Below are 12937 nucleotides of genomic sequence, written 5' to 3'. Positions count from 1 at the left end.
AAACAGAATGCTATATAGTGTGGCTGAGCGAGCGGTGTACTACTATTCCCAGCAGACACAGAACAGTAAACAGAATGCTATATAGTGTGGCTGAGCGAGGTACACAGAGTGGCAGTAAACAGAATGCTATATAGTGTGGCTGAGTGAGCGGTGTACTACTATTCCCAGCAGACACAGAACAGTAAACAGAATGCTATATAGTGTGGCTGAGCGAGGTACACAGAGTGGCAGTAAACAGAATGCTATATAGTGTGGCTGAGCGAGCGGTGTACTACTATTCCCAGCAGACACAGAACAGTAAACAGAATGCTATATAGTGTGGCTGAGCGAGGTACACAGAGTGGCAGTAAACAGAATGCTGAGCGAGCGGTGTACTACTATTCCCAGCAGCGACACAATGACTGGGGGGACCCTGGCTAGCGTGGCTGGAGCGCAAACTACCCTGCCTGCCTACCCAAAGCTAAACCCACAGACAAATGGCGGAAATATGACGTGGTTCGGGTATTTATTTACCCGAACCACGTGACAGTTCGGCCAATCAGAGCGCGTTCGGGTCCGAACCACGTGACCCGTTCGGCCAATCACAGCGCTAGCCGAACGTTCGGGGAACGTTCGGCCATGCGCTCTTAGTTCGGCCATGTGGCCGAACGGTTTGGCCGAACACCATCAGGTGTTCGGCCGAACTCGAATATCACCCGAACAGGGTGATGTTCTGCAGAACCCGAACAGTGGCGAACACTGTTCGCCCAACACTACTGCTCACAGTCCACAGAGCCCTCTGCTGGTAGAGAACAGAATCCCAGGGCTGCTACATGTCCATAAAGCCCCCTGCTGGTGGCATAGTGCAAAGTCCAAGGAAGTCCAAGTAAATACAACCACCAGTAGGCAGGAACAAAGCAGCACACAGTTCGTAACAAAATTTCCTTTACCGTAGCAGAAATGGCAAACACTTCACAAAGTAAAATTTAAATGAGCCTGGTAATAGTATGGATATTGACATAGCAAAATTATATTTAAAAATGCATACACTTAAAATGCTATCCTAATAGACAACAATATATAGGGTTGGCGGACAAGGTACAAGAAACAAAATCATGCGATGGAATGAGACCAATTAAAGGGTTCATAATGATGAGGGTGCAAGAAAAAGTGTGATACACAAGAGGGGGAACCTGCATACATTTGATAAAGGTGCCCATTGAAAAAGGTGCAGGAAATAGCTACTAGCCAGTAGTAGAATATTGTTAAATTTACTGACATTCTATTACTTAATTCATATGACCTAACCTCTCCCTACTCTCATGCAGAAACCCCTGGTGGTGCCTTTACATTATCCCCCCCCCCTCCTGGTGCCTAACTTTAACCCCTTCTCTAGTTGCTTAACCACTTCACCCCAAAGGGTTTTCACCCTAGCGGACCAGAGCAGTTTTCACCTGTCAGCGCTCCTCCCTTTTATTTGCCAATAACTTTATTACTACTTATCACAACAAAAGGATCTATGCATTTTTGTGGGTAGTACATTTTGCTAAAAAATATTTTATTCTAAATGCATTTTAACGGGAAAAAGAAGGTTAAAATGGAAATAAATCCTTATTTCTTCGTTTTTGGCCATTAAAGTTTTAAAACAAAATGTTCTTCTGTGTATAAAACCCAGACATTTTATTTGTCCAGGTTATTAAACCATTTAAATGATGTCCCTATCACAATGTATGGCGACAATATATTGTTTGGAAATATAGATGTCTGTAATGTTGAGGGGGGGTCATACTTTCTGACCACCCAGCACAACAAGGCTGAGAGCTGAATAATGGAAGAGGCTACACAGGCTGATAAAATGCAATGGCAGCGAAGTGCGATGTTGCGCTGCTCTTGTGATAGCAAACATTCAGACAGAAACAAGGCAGACTGGAGTGAGGTAGCCAATAGCAACCACAGCAATGGCTACCTGCAAGGACAGGACTAAGAGGACAGAGGCTGACAGAATGAATGCTTGCTAATCTAGTCACTCCTCAGTGACAGCAAGCATTCACAAAGACAAGAGTGAGGTAGCCAATAGCAACCACAGCAATGGCTGCCTCGCAAGGACAGGACTATGCTAGCTAAGCACGGGTGATCACGCTAAGCGCAGCCTACCAAAACGTGCTAAAAACTGACTAGCTGAACACAGGATATCCGTAACACGAATACAAGGTAAATAACAAATGCTGACTAGAATATGTATATATTGGCGATGAACCAATACTGTATATAAAATAAGCAAGGAGACTAGCTAGATCTGGACTGGAGAAATACAGCGAACTAACTAGGCAATACAAACAATACAAATTATCTGCACTAGAAGGAGTACGTATATATGTCCCTGTGGGAAATATATAATCATAGCTCCACAAGATAACTGAACTAGAAAGTAACAAGACAAGGAATATTATTCACAGTATCAAAGGACCTAGCAACAGCTTAAACAGAGCTGAAACTATGACGGGTGAGGTCTAAAAGGGGAGGCAGACTTTTATGCTGGCATCAGCCAATGGATGCAAGCATGCAAATCTCCACACAGCTGAATGGTAATCATTCAATCCTGAGCTGGCTTGGTTACCATTTGCTAGCTGAAAAACTATCTGTACCATTGCATGCAGTCCTATGCAACAACATGCATGCAGGAAATCCAGGGCTATCTGGCTGCAGTTCAGCTGTAGTAAGTCATTGGTGGAATGATGACAGCATTCTGGGCTGCCCAGAACTGCAGAGCAATTGCAAATGACAATGTGACTCATTGCGAATGCACAACCGAATGCAGGCTGACAAGCCAGAACTGTCCGTTTGTGGCTCCACCGCAATGGACAGAACACGCCACAGGAGGAATCCTTACAATGTCATTTTTCTGTGTGTGTGTTGTTGTTTTTTCAGTCCAGTCCATAATTACAGGCCCCTATGTAGTAAAATAACAGTAATATATCTTTATAAAATACATATTAATAAAGCTGATTCCCTAAGACAACTATTTATGTATTTTTATGTAATTTTGTTAAATATATAGTTTAGTTTACAAGTATTGGGGGGGGGGGGGGGGGGCTTTGGAAGTAGAAGGGATTAATTGTATCCATTTTTAATTATCAGTGTGTGTGTGTGTGTAACTTTACTTTTTGGCCACTAGATGGTGCTGCAAACACTCTCCTGTTTTACAGGAAATGTTCCCTTTTTTTTTTTTTTACATTGTACAGATTCTGTTTCCTGTTTTATGAATGGACATGGCCCCTGATCGGGCCAGGCATTGCATTGAGTAGCAGAATCCTCATTCCCCTCCCCAATTCCGGATCACGGTGTCTTGACGGGTAACAGTGGTGGGAGGGCGCACTGTGGTGGGAGCGAGCAACACATTAAAACATCCTGGAGCATTTAACAGGCTCCAACAGGAGGTTTTAATGCGGCAGCTTGTCAGGAAGCGGTTAACCTTAACCCCCAGTGGGTGCATAACCCTAGCCTCCCCTGGTGTGCAACTAACCTTAACCCCCCACCCTCCACACTCACTGACACCCACTGTGTCAAACCTTAACCCCCAGCATAGTGTTTTAAAAGGGTGCTAAGAGGGAGTTCAAGAGAGTAGGGGAAGCTTTAGAGAGGTCCTGCAGTCATGCATGGGGAGTGGGAAATGCACAGTGTGGTCAGGCAAAGGTCCTATCTTAGTAAAGGTAGGAGTAAGTCATGGAGCTGAGCTTCAAAGAGATTATTAATATGAAAGAAATTAGAAGGTAATTTGGAGAGCAGAGACGGCATCATAAGTATATTTTTGTACACTTGAATATGGAATGCTCATACCCACTACCATATAACAAAATACTCATAATCACCCAGGCTTCAGAAGAGAGTAACACAGAAAGCATGGAACGATATTACACATATGAAGATAAAGAAGCAAATACATTATTTCATTTTGTCTTTTCTCATCAGCATTAAATACTCAAGGTCGAGCACAGTACAGATATTTTAATGGAAGTGTAACAGATTTTGTGCAATAAGTGACAACCTTGCTGGAAAGATTTACCTGAATATTTTATCTGAATGCCTCTCTGATCTACTTTTGAAAGTTAATCTACCTTTTTCCTTGTACATTAGATTTAAAACCAGAGATTTATTTTCTGATTATAGAAGCAGAAAAGCTTGGTCTTTTGAGAATTATTGTCCTTCACCTCAAGCCCACTGTCTTTTATCATTCACTCATTTACAGTATGTCTGCAAAATTCGCTGTTCAACCATTTTAATGCCCAATCTCCCTTCACAGAGTATTCTGCCAAAGAGTCGATTAATTCTTTAGCATGACATGTGAACAATGACAGGATTTAAATCTTTAGTGTTAAAGGGGATGGCTCATTCATAGTAATATATACATTTCCCATAGCTAAAAATAACACAATTATACTTTCTAAAATCACAAGTCTTTATTCTCTTTTTTCCTAAAATACTTAAATAACAAGGCTATTGTGCATGTCAGAGTCCACCTTCAACTAAAACTTTTTTATTGATGAATAGAGCAAGGAAGCGTTACAACCTCTGTTAGACTATTACCAGCGGACATGTCTCCATAGGCGAGAATTCACTGTACTCCATGTTCCAGGGCACTAAGTATTCTACGTGTTTCTAAAGTTAACTACTTTAAAATAAAGTAGTAGAAAGTAAAGAAGGGATTACAATAAAAAATTGACAGACAATACAACTTTTTTTCTCGTGTACAAAAAAGTATTAATTTTAGGGTACATGGAAAAAAAGGTGTTTGGTAATTTGGACACTGGATGGATCTGATACAGTATAAACTAATTCTAATAAACTGGGGCATAGTAAACATTCCGGTATAGTAAACTACCTCTCCAGGTCCTGGTCAATATCATTTATAAGTCTATGGAAGTAACACCTGGTATAGTAAACTGGATATAATAAAAAAAAAATTGGCCCCTACATGATGCTGACTCTGGATATAGTAAAGTGGGCAGTACTTGCGTCATATGTCAGTGTGAAACCCATGGTTTGTTCTCTTCAGACTTGTGCTGCAAGGCATGGGCTGCAAGTTCTGCCCGCAAAGGTATCGGAGCTACTTACAGGAAGCGAGTGGCTGCCTCTTTTCAGTGACAGCTGCAATTTTTAAGGAGACCTGGATACTGTACCAACAATAATTGCTGTACTGTACCTCCAATGGGAAGACAAAGTAGCTCCTTTGCAGCAGAGAATGTACCAGGGCATGCTGGGCCATTTCTAGGACAATTTCTGATATAGTAAGCTTCTAATATAGTAAATGTTTATACCCCCCTAGTGGCCAGGCAATTTTTTACAATTCCACACAACTATAACAGTTTATTTCTCGGTCATACAGCTTAGCACCCCAATGAATATTACCTCCTTTTTTCTCACTAATAGAGCTTTGTTTTGTTGGTCTCTGATTGTTGCTGAGATTTTTTTCCTTTTAATAATTAAAAAAAGATTATTTTTCATTAAAAAAACCCTATTGTTTTATTCCCTCCTCCCAAATTAGCCTTAGATCCCATTAGATACACTACACAATACATACATAGGCCTATGATAGGGATTAGATTGTGAGCCCATTCGAGGAACAATGACAAGGGAGTCCTTTGTACAGCACTGTGCAAGGTCACATCGCTATACACATGTTTTTTTTCTTTATAATAATAAATGTAAAGAACATCCTGCTAGCTTCGATCACTGGCTGGTAGGCTGAAGGTCCCTTGTGTTTATTGCAGGTAATGCATGCTCGTGCATGCGCTCGTTCCATGCAAATCTTGCCTTTCACGAGATGATGCCATATGGCGTAACTGAGGAACAACATAGCCACTCTGTGGCCACTGATCGGCGTTAGGCGGTCACAGAGAACTTAGGTACTGAGATTAGACTGTAGTATAATATTGTAAATGTTACCAATATGCAAGCATATTGCATTGTGGCCTATGGCACAGCCCTGGTTACCAGTCTTGCTTCGTGCCTATTTTACTTACTGTAATCTGATGCTCACACCATACATTTTGCATCAAAATGTAAGTTATAATAGCAAAACAATGCTCAGCAATGATCAAACGTTAGGAACATTTACACATGCACATTGCAAACATGGTGCATCAGATTCAGTTCCCCTAAGGCAAGCTGAGCAGTGCGTTACAGGACACCATGCACATTATGTCTACATTACAAATTAATGGTGACTTGGTTTTGCGTAGTGTAACTAGACAAGAAGCCCTTAAATCCACTTTGATGTGCCCGCTAGCTTAATATATATTAGGGTTTTTTAGCGTCAGGGACGGTTCTAGACATTTGCTGCCTGAGGCAAACTTGTGAGGATTCCGTTTCCCCCAATTCAGAATGAGCACATAGCACTGACAATTTACTCTGCTTCATTTAATGTTCTCACATGACATGCTGCAGCTCAACACAATAGCACAATGGTGGGTCTGAGCCTGTGACAAACAAACTGCTCACCCTCAGCCACTCCATTCCCCAATTCAAATGAAACTCCTGCCTCCCCCTCTTCACTCACTGTCAGACTCCTCACACAGCTCAATAAGCTGCTTTTCCCCAATGATGCCCTACTCTGACTGCATGCTGTTAGTGTTAACACAGTACAAACATGCTGCCCCTGTAATCTCTGCACCTGATGCAACTGTTTCATCTTGCTTAATGAGAGAACTGGCCCTGTTTAGAGTATAGCAAAAGTTTTTACAGGGATCAAGGTAGTACCAGTCACACAGAAACAACCTCTATCTGAAAATAAGATGCCTCCCTAGCTTAATCTGATTTTAGTCGTTTTTAACACAAATTTAGAACAAGCATGCAACCAGGAGTTGGAAAATCTAATTTACATTCTCATCGGATGTATAAGTGAACCCAAGGTGAAAATAAAATGATGAGATAAACAATTGTATTTATCCTTCTTTCCATGGTTTTATTTTATATTTAAACATTTACAAGTACATTGAATGTTTTGTTGTCTCTGCTCAGTGGGAGTCTAGTAAGTGTCCTTAAATGAAAATACATGAACTGCCGACCTTTTTCTATGTCCCCCTGCTTTCAGAAGTTGTATCTTGACAGGAAAACATTTATGGCTGCAATTTGTTTATCAGTGATGTACACTATATTCCTGACAAGGTACAGAGAAGACAGGAGCTGTCACTTCTATGCCTAAACATGAACTCTTTCAGGCACCAAAATAAAACTAGTAAACCAGCCTGGTTTTTAATATGTTTGCACTGTACATACACATGTTTATCTCATCATGTCACATGTTGCCTCGGGTACAGTTTAATTAGATGCTTATTCTTATCCACAGCTGGGAACAGACCTGAAGAAAGGCCAGTTTGAAATCAAGTCAGCTGGAATTTTAATAAAGAAAAGACAGCAGTGGATACTTCCCTTTTTTCCATGTACAGGTTTCTTTAAGCCTATAAGCTTGAAACCCATAATTAGATGTCTTAACATCTACACTAGAAAGCCCATGATTGCAGCTCATCATTCCCAGCTGCCCAGTTATTCTGGTTTGTTGACCTTTTGTGCAGAAAGCCACCATAGGGAGAACTATTTTTACACAGACATATTACATACAGTCATAGAACGTTGCTGTTTTATAGCTGAATCAGGCATCAGTTTCTTGTATGAAGTTGCCATTACTTTCAGCATGACAAGACGCTACAGACACAGCAACACGTATGAACTGACTACTACACGTCATACATGTCAGCAGTACTATGCACATTTCTTAAAGCAACCTCAGGGAAATACTCATAATAGATGAGACATTGTGTTCTATTGGCTATTGTTTTACCCCCAAGAATGGGTGGCGCTACACTGGGACACGCTGGGGCACGCCACCCCCTCCCCAGAATCATTGTGCCTCCTTGAGTGCCCCCCATTCAGTAACTCAGTAACATACAGTTAACTGTTTACAGGCTCCAGCAGTGTAGAGTGAACAGAATAAGGTCCCTGTCAGCTTGAGTCTATGTAAGCGTTAAGAAAACCAAGGGGCTTATCTATTTGCCATAGATACCTAACAATCCTTGCAAGATCCCTTGTAATTAATGTACTTATATTTTTGGAAAAAAAATATCTCTACCTCCTTCTGGTTGTGTGTTCTAACATTGTCAGTCAACAGGAATAGAGCTTGTATTTACAGACAGATTTTTTTTACAAGTTCTAGTCTCCAACAATGCTTAGCTACCAAGACACTACTTTGTGACCTTCCAAAAATGTGAAGCTGGAGCTGTCACTGCCTCTAAGAATAAGCATAAATGCTTAAACAAGCCAAGTGTTTTCGTTCACTTAGCAACTCATACACAGAATGCCCTGAAATGTGGTCAGATTGTGCCTGTGCATTCATCAGACAATGATGTATTTGCATAACATTACAAACATATTTATTAAATTGCATAATAAAAGTTCTAGACAGCAACTGTTCGTAAATCCACAATGAACTTAGAACTTAGCATTGAAGTTTATTTTAAATACTGATTCAAAGCTCAGCATCAGTAAATGTTTAGTTTTGAAAAGCACTGAAAGGTTAGAATCCCTATTGGGTTAAGTCCCGTCTGATTCTGAGAGAATGTCTCTACTTCTTGTACTGACAATAAGTGCATGTCTCTTTCCAATTACATGGAGCAGGGTCCCCAAACTTTTTGGTCGAGGACCGGGTCAGCATATTTCGGACTGCTGGGGGAGCTGGAACATGCATAAAATGATGTTGAAAAACATTACATTGAATCTAGGTATTGATTCCCCCAATGGAGAACTCCCAGTGGCAGCCTCGTGCCGTAGTTTGTGGACCACTGTCATAGAGTAACAGATTACCCGGCAAGCTCATGGTGAACCAGAACTTCTAGGCGTATGTAAGGGGCTAAAAAAGGACCAAAAAGCCTCTCTTACTAAGATACTATGCAAAACAGAAATGTGTCTTCTTCAAACAGAAGGTATTTGCAATAATTCAGGTTGGAGTGAGTATATGATGTCTCCCACGACGCATAATTGCTGAAAATGCAAATCATCCTTTTATGTCCCCGAAAGCCAAACACACCTCCAGAATCACTGGAATGCAATGATGTTTGTACAAAGCCACAATAATCCAACATGGATACAGATTGTTTCGGATTGGTTGGTCCTCATCAGTGCATGGCATGGATCAATGTGGCTCTTTGTGACATAGACAGCAACTTTTTCGAGTAAGAGCTGGACTTTACCCTGTGTTACCTGTCCATGATTTCCTTTGCCGTGACCACAAGAGTTCATATTACAGGCTTAGAAGTCCATAGAAGTTCCAGCAAAAAAGGAAATCATGTATATCTCTAGTAGAGATTTGATTTTCTATGAATATAAAACACAGCTACTTTGCAGAGCATCTAACAGAAACTTTAATGAACTGCTTTTGCTTGTCACTGGATTAGTGCAAGTATTAACCCTTTCCACTCCTTTTCCCCAAATTCTCAGTGACCCGACGCAAGTGGAAGGGGGCAGGGCCAGCATCAGCTCTCACTGTAACTCCACCCTATGCACACACACTAGCACAATTTCATTATTATGTGGCACTGCATGGTGCTGGAGAGGATCAAAGTTTTGGACTTTTTCTGATACTTTGGGCCACATAGGGTGGCACCGTGCTAGACCCATATGCAATTAACTTTTTCTCCTAAGGTTTCTCCTAGGTGATATTTTTAAATTTGTAACTGAAATGCATTTTAAACCACCAGAAAGCAAGAAAATACTCAAAATAAGTTTGATAGTAGTTTTTCATTTACTTTTCGGTACTTTTTTAGTTGAAAGGTGCTGGAAAGTTATTTTAAATAGAAAATGAAAAATTATCTCTTAGGAGAAAACTCAGGTGAAAAAGTGAATTGCATATGGCCCTAAGAGCCCCTAGTGATTAGTCCACATGCACTGCCCACATAATATTCATATAATGTGGTGCAGCAGCCAAGAGGGGGCCAGTGGCAATCAAAGTGTGGAACTCACCAACGTCACGCCAATCAGATTACACAAAATACTATTGTCAGTTTTGGATTCAGAAATCCTTAGCTAGCTGCAAATTAAAAAAGGGGTTTAAAGCATATACTGTATAGAGTACTATGATGTTGTACTTATGTGATCCGCGCTGGCGGCAAAAAGCTGGACATATTGCCTGTTGACCACTGAAAATGTTCAAGAAAAATACATATATATAAAAAAATAGGTTATAATAAAATAAAATTGCACAAATCTCTGTGTAACCCTCGTCTGTACTTTTGGCAATTTTTTAAAGTGGAATTTACAGATAAAGGGAACCTGAAGTGAGAGGCATAAGGAGGCTGTCATATTTCTTTATATTTTCATAATACCAATTGCCTGTTAGTCCTGAAATTTTCAGCATCAATGTCTCAATCACAACCCATTAAAAACAAGCATATGGTTATTCTAGTCAGATTTCAGTCAATAATGTCTGATCTGCATGTTCATTCCAGATCTATGACTAAAAGTATCACAGGGAAAGAATCATCAAGACAGCCTCCGTGGCATTGCAATGAAATAAATGTGTCACCCTCTATATTCCTCTCACTTCAGGTTCTCTTTAAACCAAAACTAAAATATGTTTTCCCTGGAACTGGGATTTATTAAATAGCTTTATGATCTCCATTGCTTACATTAAACATGTTGCTGTTGCCAATTTGTGAACATTATGACCTGCTAGCCAGAAGCCTGAAATATCACCCTCCCCCTAGTCATTATCTTATACATTGCAGCATTGTACTGCTGTAAAGAAGAAGATATGACATCCTCTGCATTCCTAGGTGTTGTATTCCACATACACTTGTGAATAAGACACACTGTATGTGATTTCTGCAAACACAGAATAATTTAAAAATCAATATTTTCTGAAACCAGCAATATGCACTTTAATGTTTCTAAAGCTTCACCATATCAGTTTTACATGTCACACCAGGAAATGCTATGCAGCCTGTTGACATAGCTATACTGCCAAGGCATCTTTGATACTTCTCTTTTCTTATACAGTATGGGTAATATATGATCAAACATTCTTTCTGGAAAACCAAAGCACAGTTAACATAACCCTCACATACAGTATAACAAATTTGCATGCAACATAACAATACATAAAGAAACCATGTGCTTCTCCCACAATATACACTTAAAATGCTTTAACAGACAACAATGTTTCAATAAGGGTTTGTTTACCTATTAATCTGGCAGTCATGGTGAATATTAAACTATCTCATACATATTGAAACTGCATGCTAAGTCAAATACATAGAGAAGCCACAACTTTTGGAAAAACATTGGGAATTATGGTAAAAATGTTTATATCTATTATTATAATTGGCACTTTGAGTCCGCCAGGAGAAAAGCGCAATATAAATGTTCGGTGTCTACATGCAGCAAAGCAGGCTTTTTCAAATCATGTTTATAGCCTTAAAAACTATAGAACCTCATTTGAGTTTTTATTTCTGTTGTGATTGCCATGTGGAAGAATATGGAAAAGATTAATTTATTAAATTTGAATTCCTGTTTGGCAGTTTGTGTTCCTGGAGGTCACACAAGTTCATGTCAAATCCATGGAGACCCATGGAGAATTAACTGCAATGGAAACAGAGGCGCCAGCAGAGTAAAGATTGATCTTAGGTAAAATCAGATAAAAGTTGAGGGGCAAGGGTGGACTTACCTCCCCAAAACCAAACACAACCACTCTGTATGGTTTAAACAAGATTTATTCTTCCTCCAGAACAAATGCAACGCGTTTTGCGGGTCTCTAGCCCGCTTCCTCAGGCAATAATAAAGATGGGAGTAACTCAGAAGTTGTGTAGCCAAGTACAGTGCCTCTGGGCTACACAACTTCTGAGTTACTCCCCATAAGTGCTTTAAGTGGTTGCCTGAACCCGGCAGCCCATACTTGTAAGTATATTTCTTATTGCTGCTACCTTGGCATTCCTTTATCATCAATAATACACTATTGGGGCTCTCAATTGTGTTTTTCCTTTCTTTTACACCATGGAGAATTAAGTTAGGAAAAACACTTCTCAAAGTGGACACAGAGAGCAGAAGTTAAAATAAAATAGGAAGTCCTTTGGTGGTGACCACATCAGTGATCACTGTACAAAATATATGTACTGAAACAATGCTGTGAGCATGCATGAAAAACTAACTCATGAACTTGTTTGTAATTACATATTAATTAAAGAGACACTGAAGTGAAAAAAATTATGATATCTTTAATTGGTTGTGTAGTAGGGGTAATTACTAGAACATTGGTAGCAAAAAAAAAAATTCTCATATTTTTATTTTCAGTTATACAGCTTTTTTTATAACATTGCATCATTCTCTAATATGTGAAATTTACACATTACTCAGCATTCTAAATGTTTTTATAGAACAGGCAGTGAACTTTTGACCTGTCCTGAACTATTCTCTGCAAAAGAAAAACACAATACAGCAGAGATAACCTAATCAAAAGTCAGAGCTCTCTGCGACTTTCAAAGTTGTAGAACTCAATGGCTATTTGCATAGATAACAATTGGAGTTTCTTAACTCTTCCTGTACTGGAAACAAATGTTAGACTTATGTCTCTGCTCCTAACGCTTTATTTCTTTGCTGTACTACACATACAAATCATTATATCCTAATTTATTTTCGCTTCAGTGTCTATTTAAGTGTATAACCAGAAAATTAAATAAAATTAATATTAACCCTCCTAGGTAGATGTGAGCACAGTTTTACTAACCCATTAGCAGCTTGAAAGGAATTATCTGATTTGAGATAAGTGTACTGCTTTTGACTTCAGTCCACATAACTCATTGTGCTGTAAATTATTGTAATGCTTTGATGTCTCTCTGCTAGCAGAGGTTGTAGAAACTGAAAGTGGAAGTCATCTTTTATCATCTCACACTGCCCTCTTGTGACAAGTGGCCAT

The sequence above is a fragment of the Hyperolius riggenbachi genome, chromosome 4, assembly GCF_040937935.1.
Source record: "Hyperolius riggenbachi isolate aHypRig1 chromosome 4, aHypRig1.pri, whole genome shotgun sequence".
In the NCBI taxonomy this organism is placed as follows: domain Eukaryota; kingdom Metazoa; phylum Chordata; class Amphibia; order Anura; family Hyperoliidae; genus Hyperolius; species Hyperolius riggenbachi.
This window is presented reverse-complemented; position numbering follows the sequence as displayed.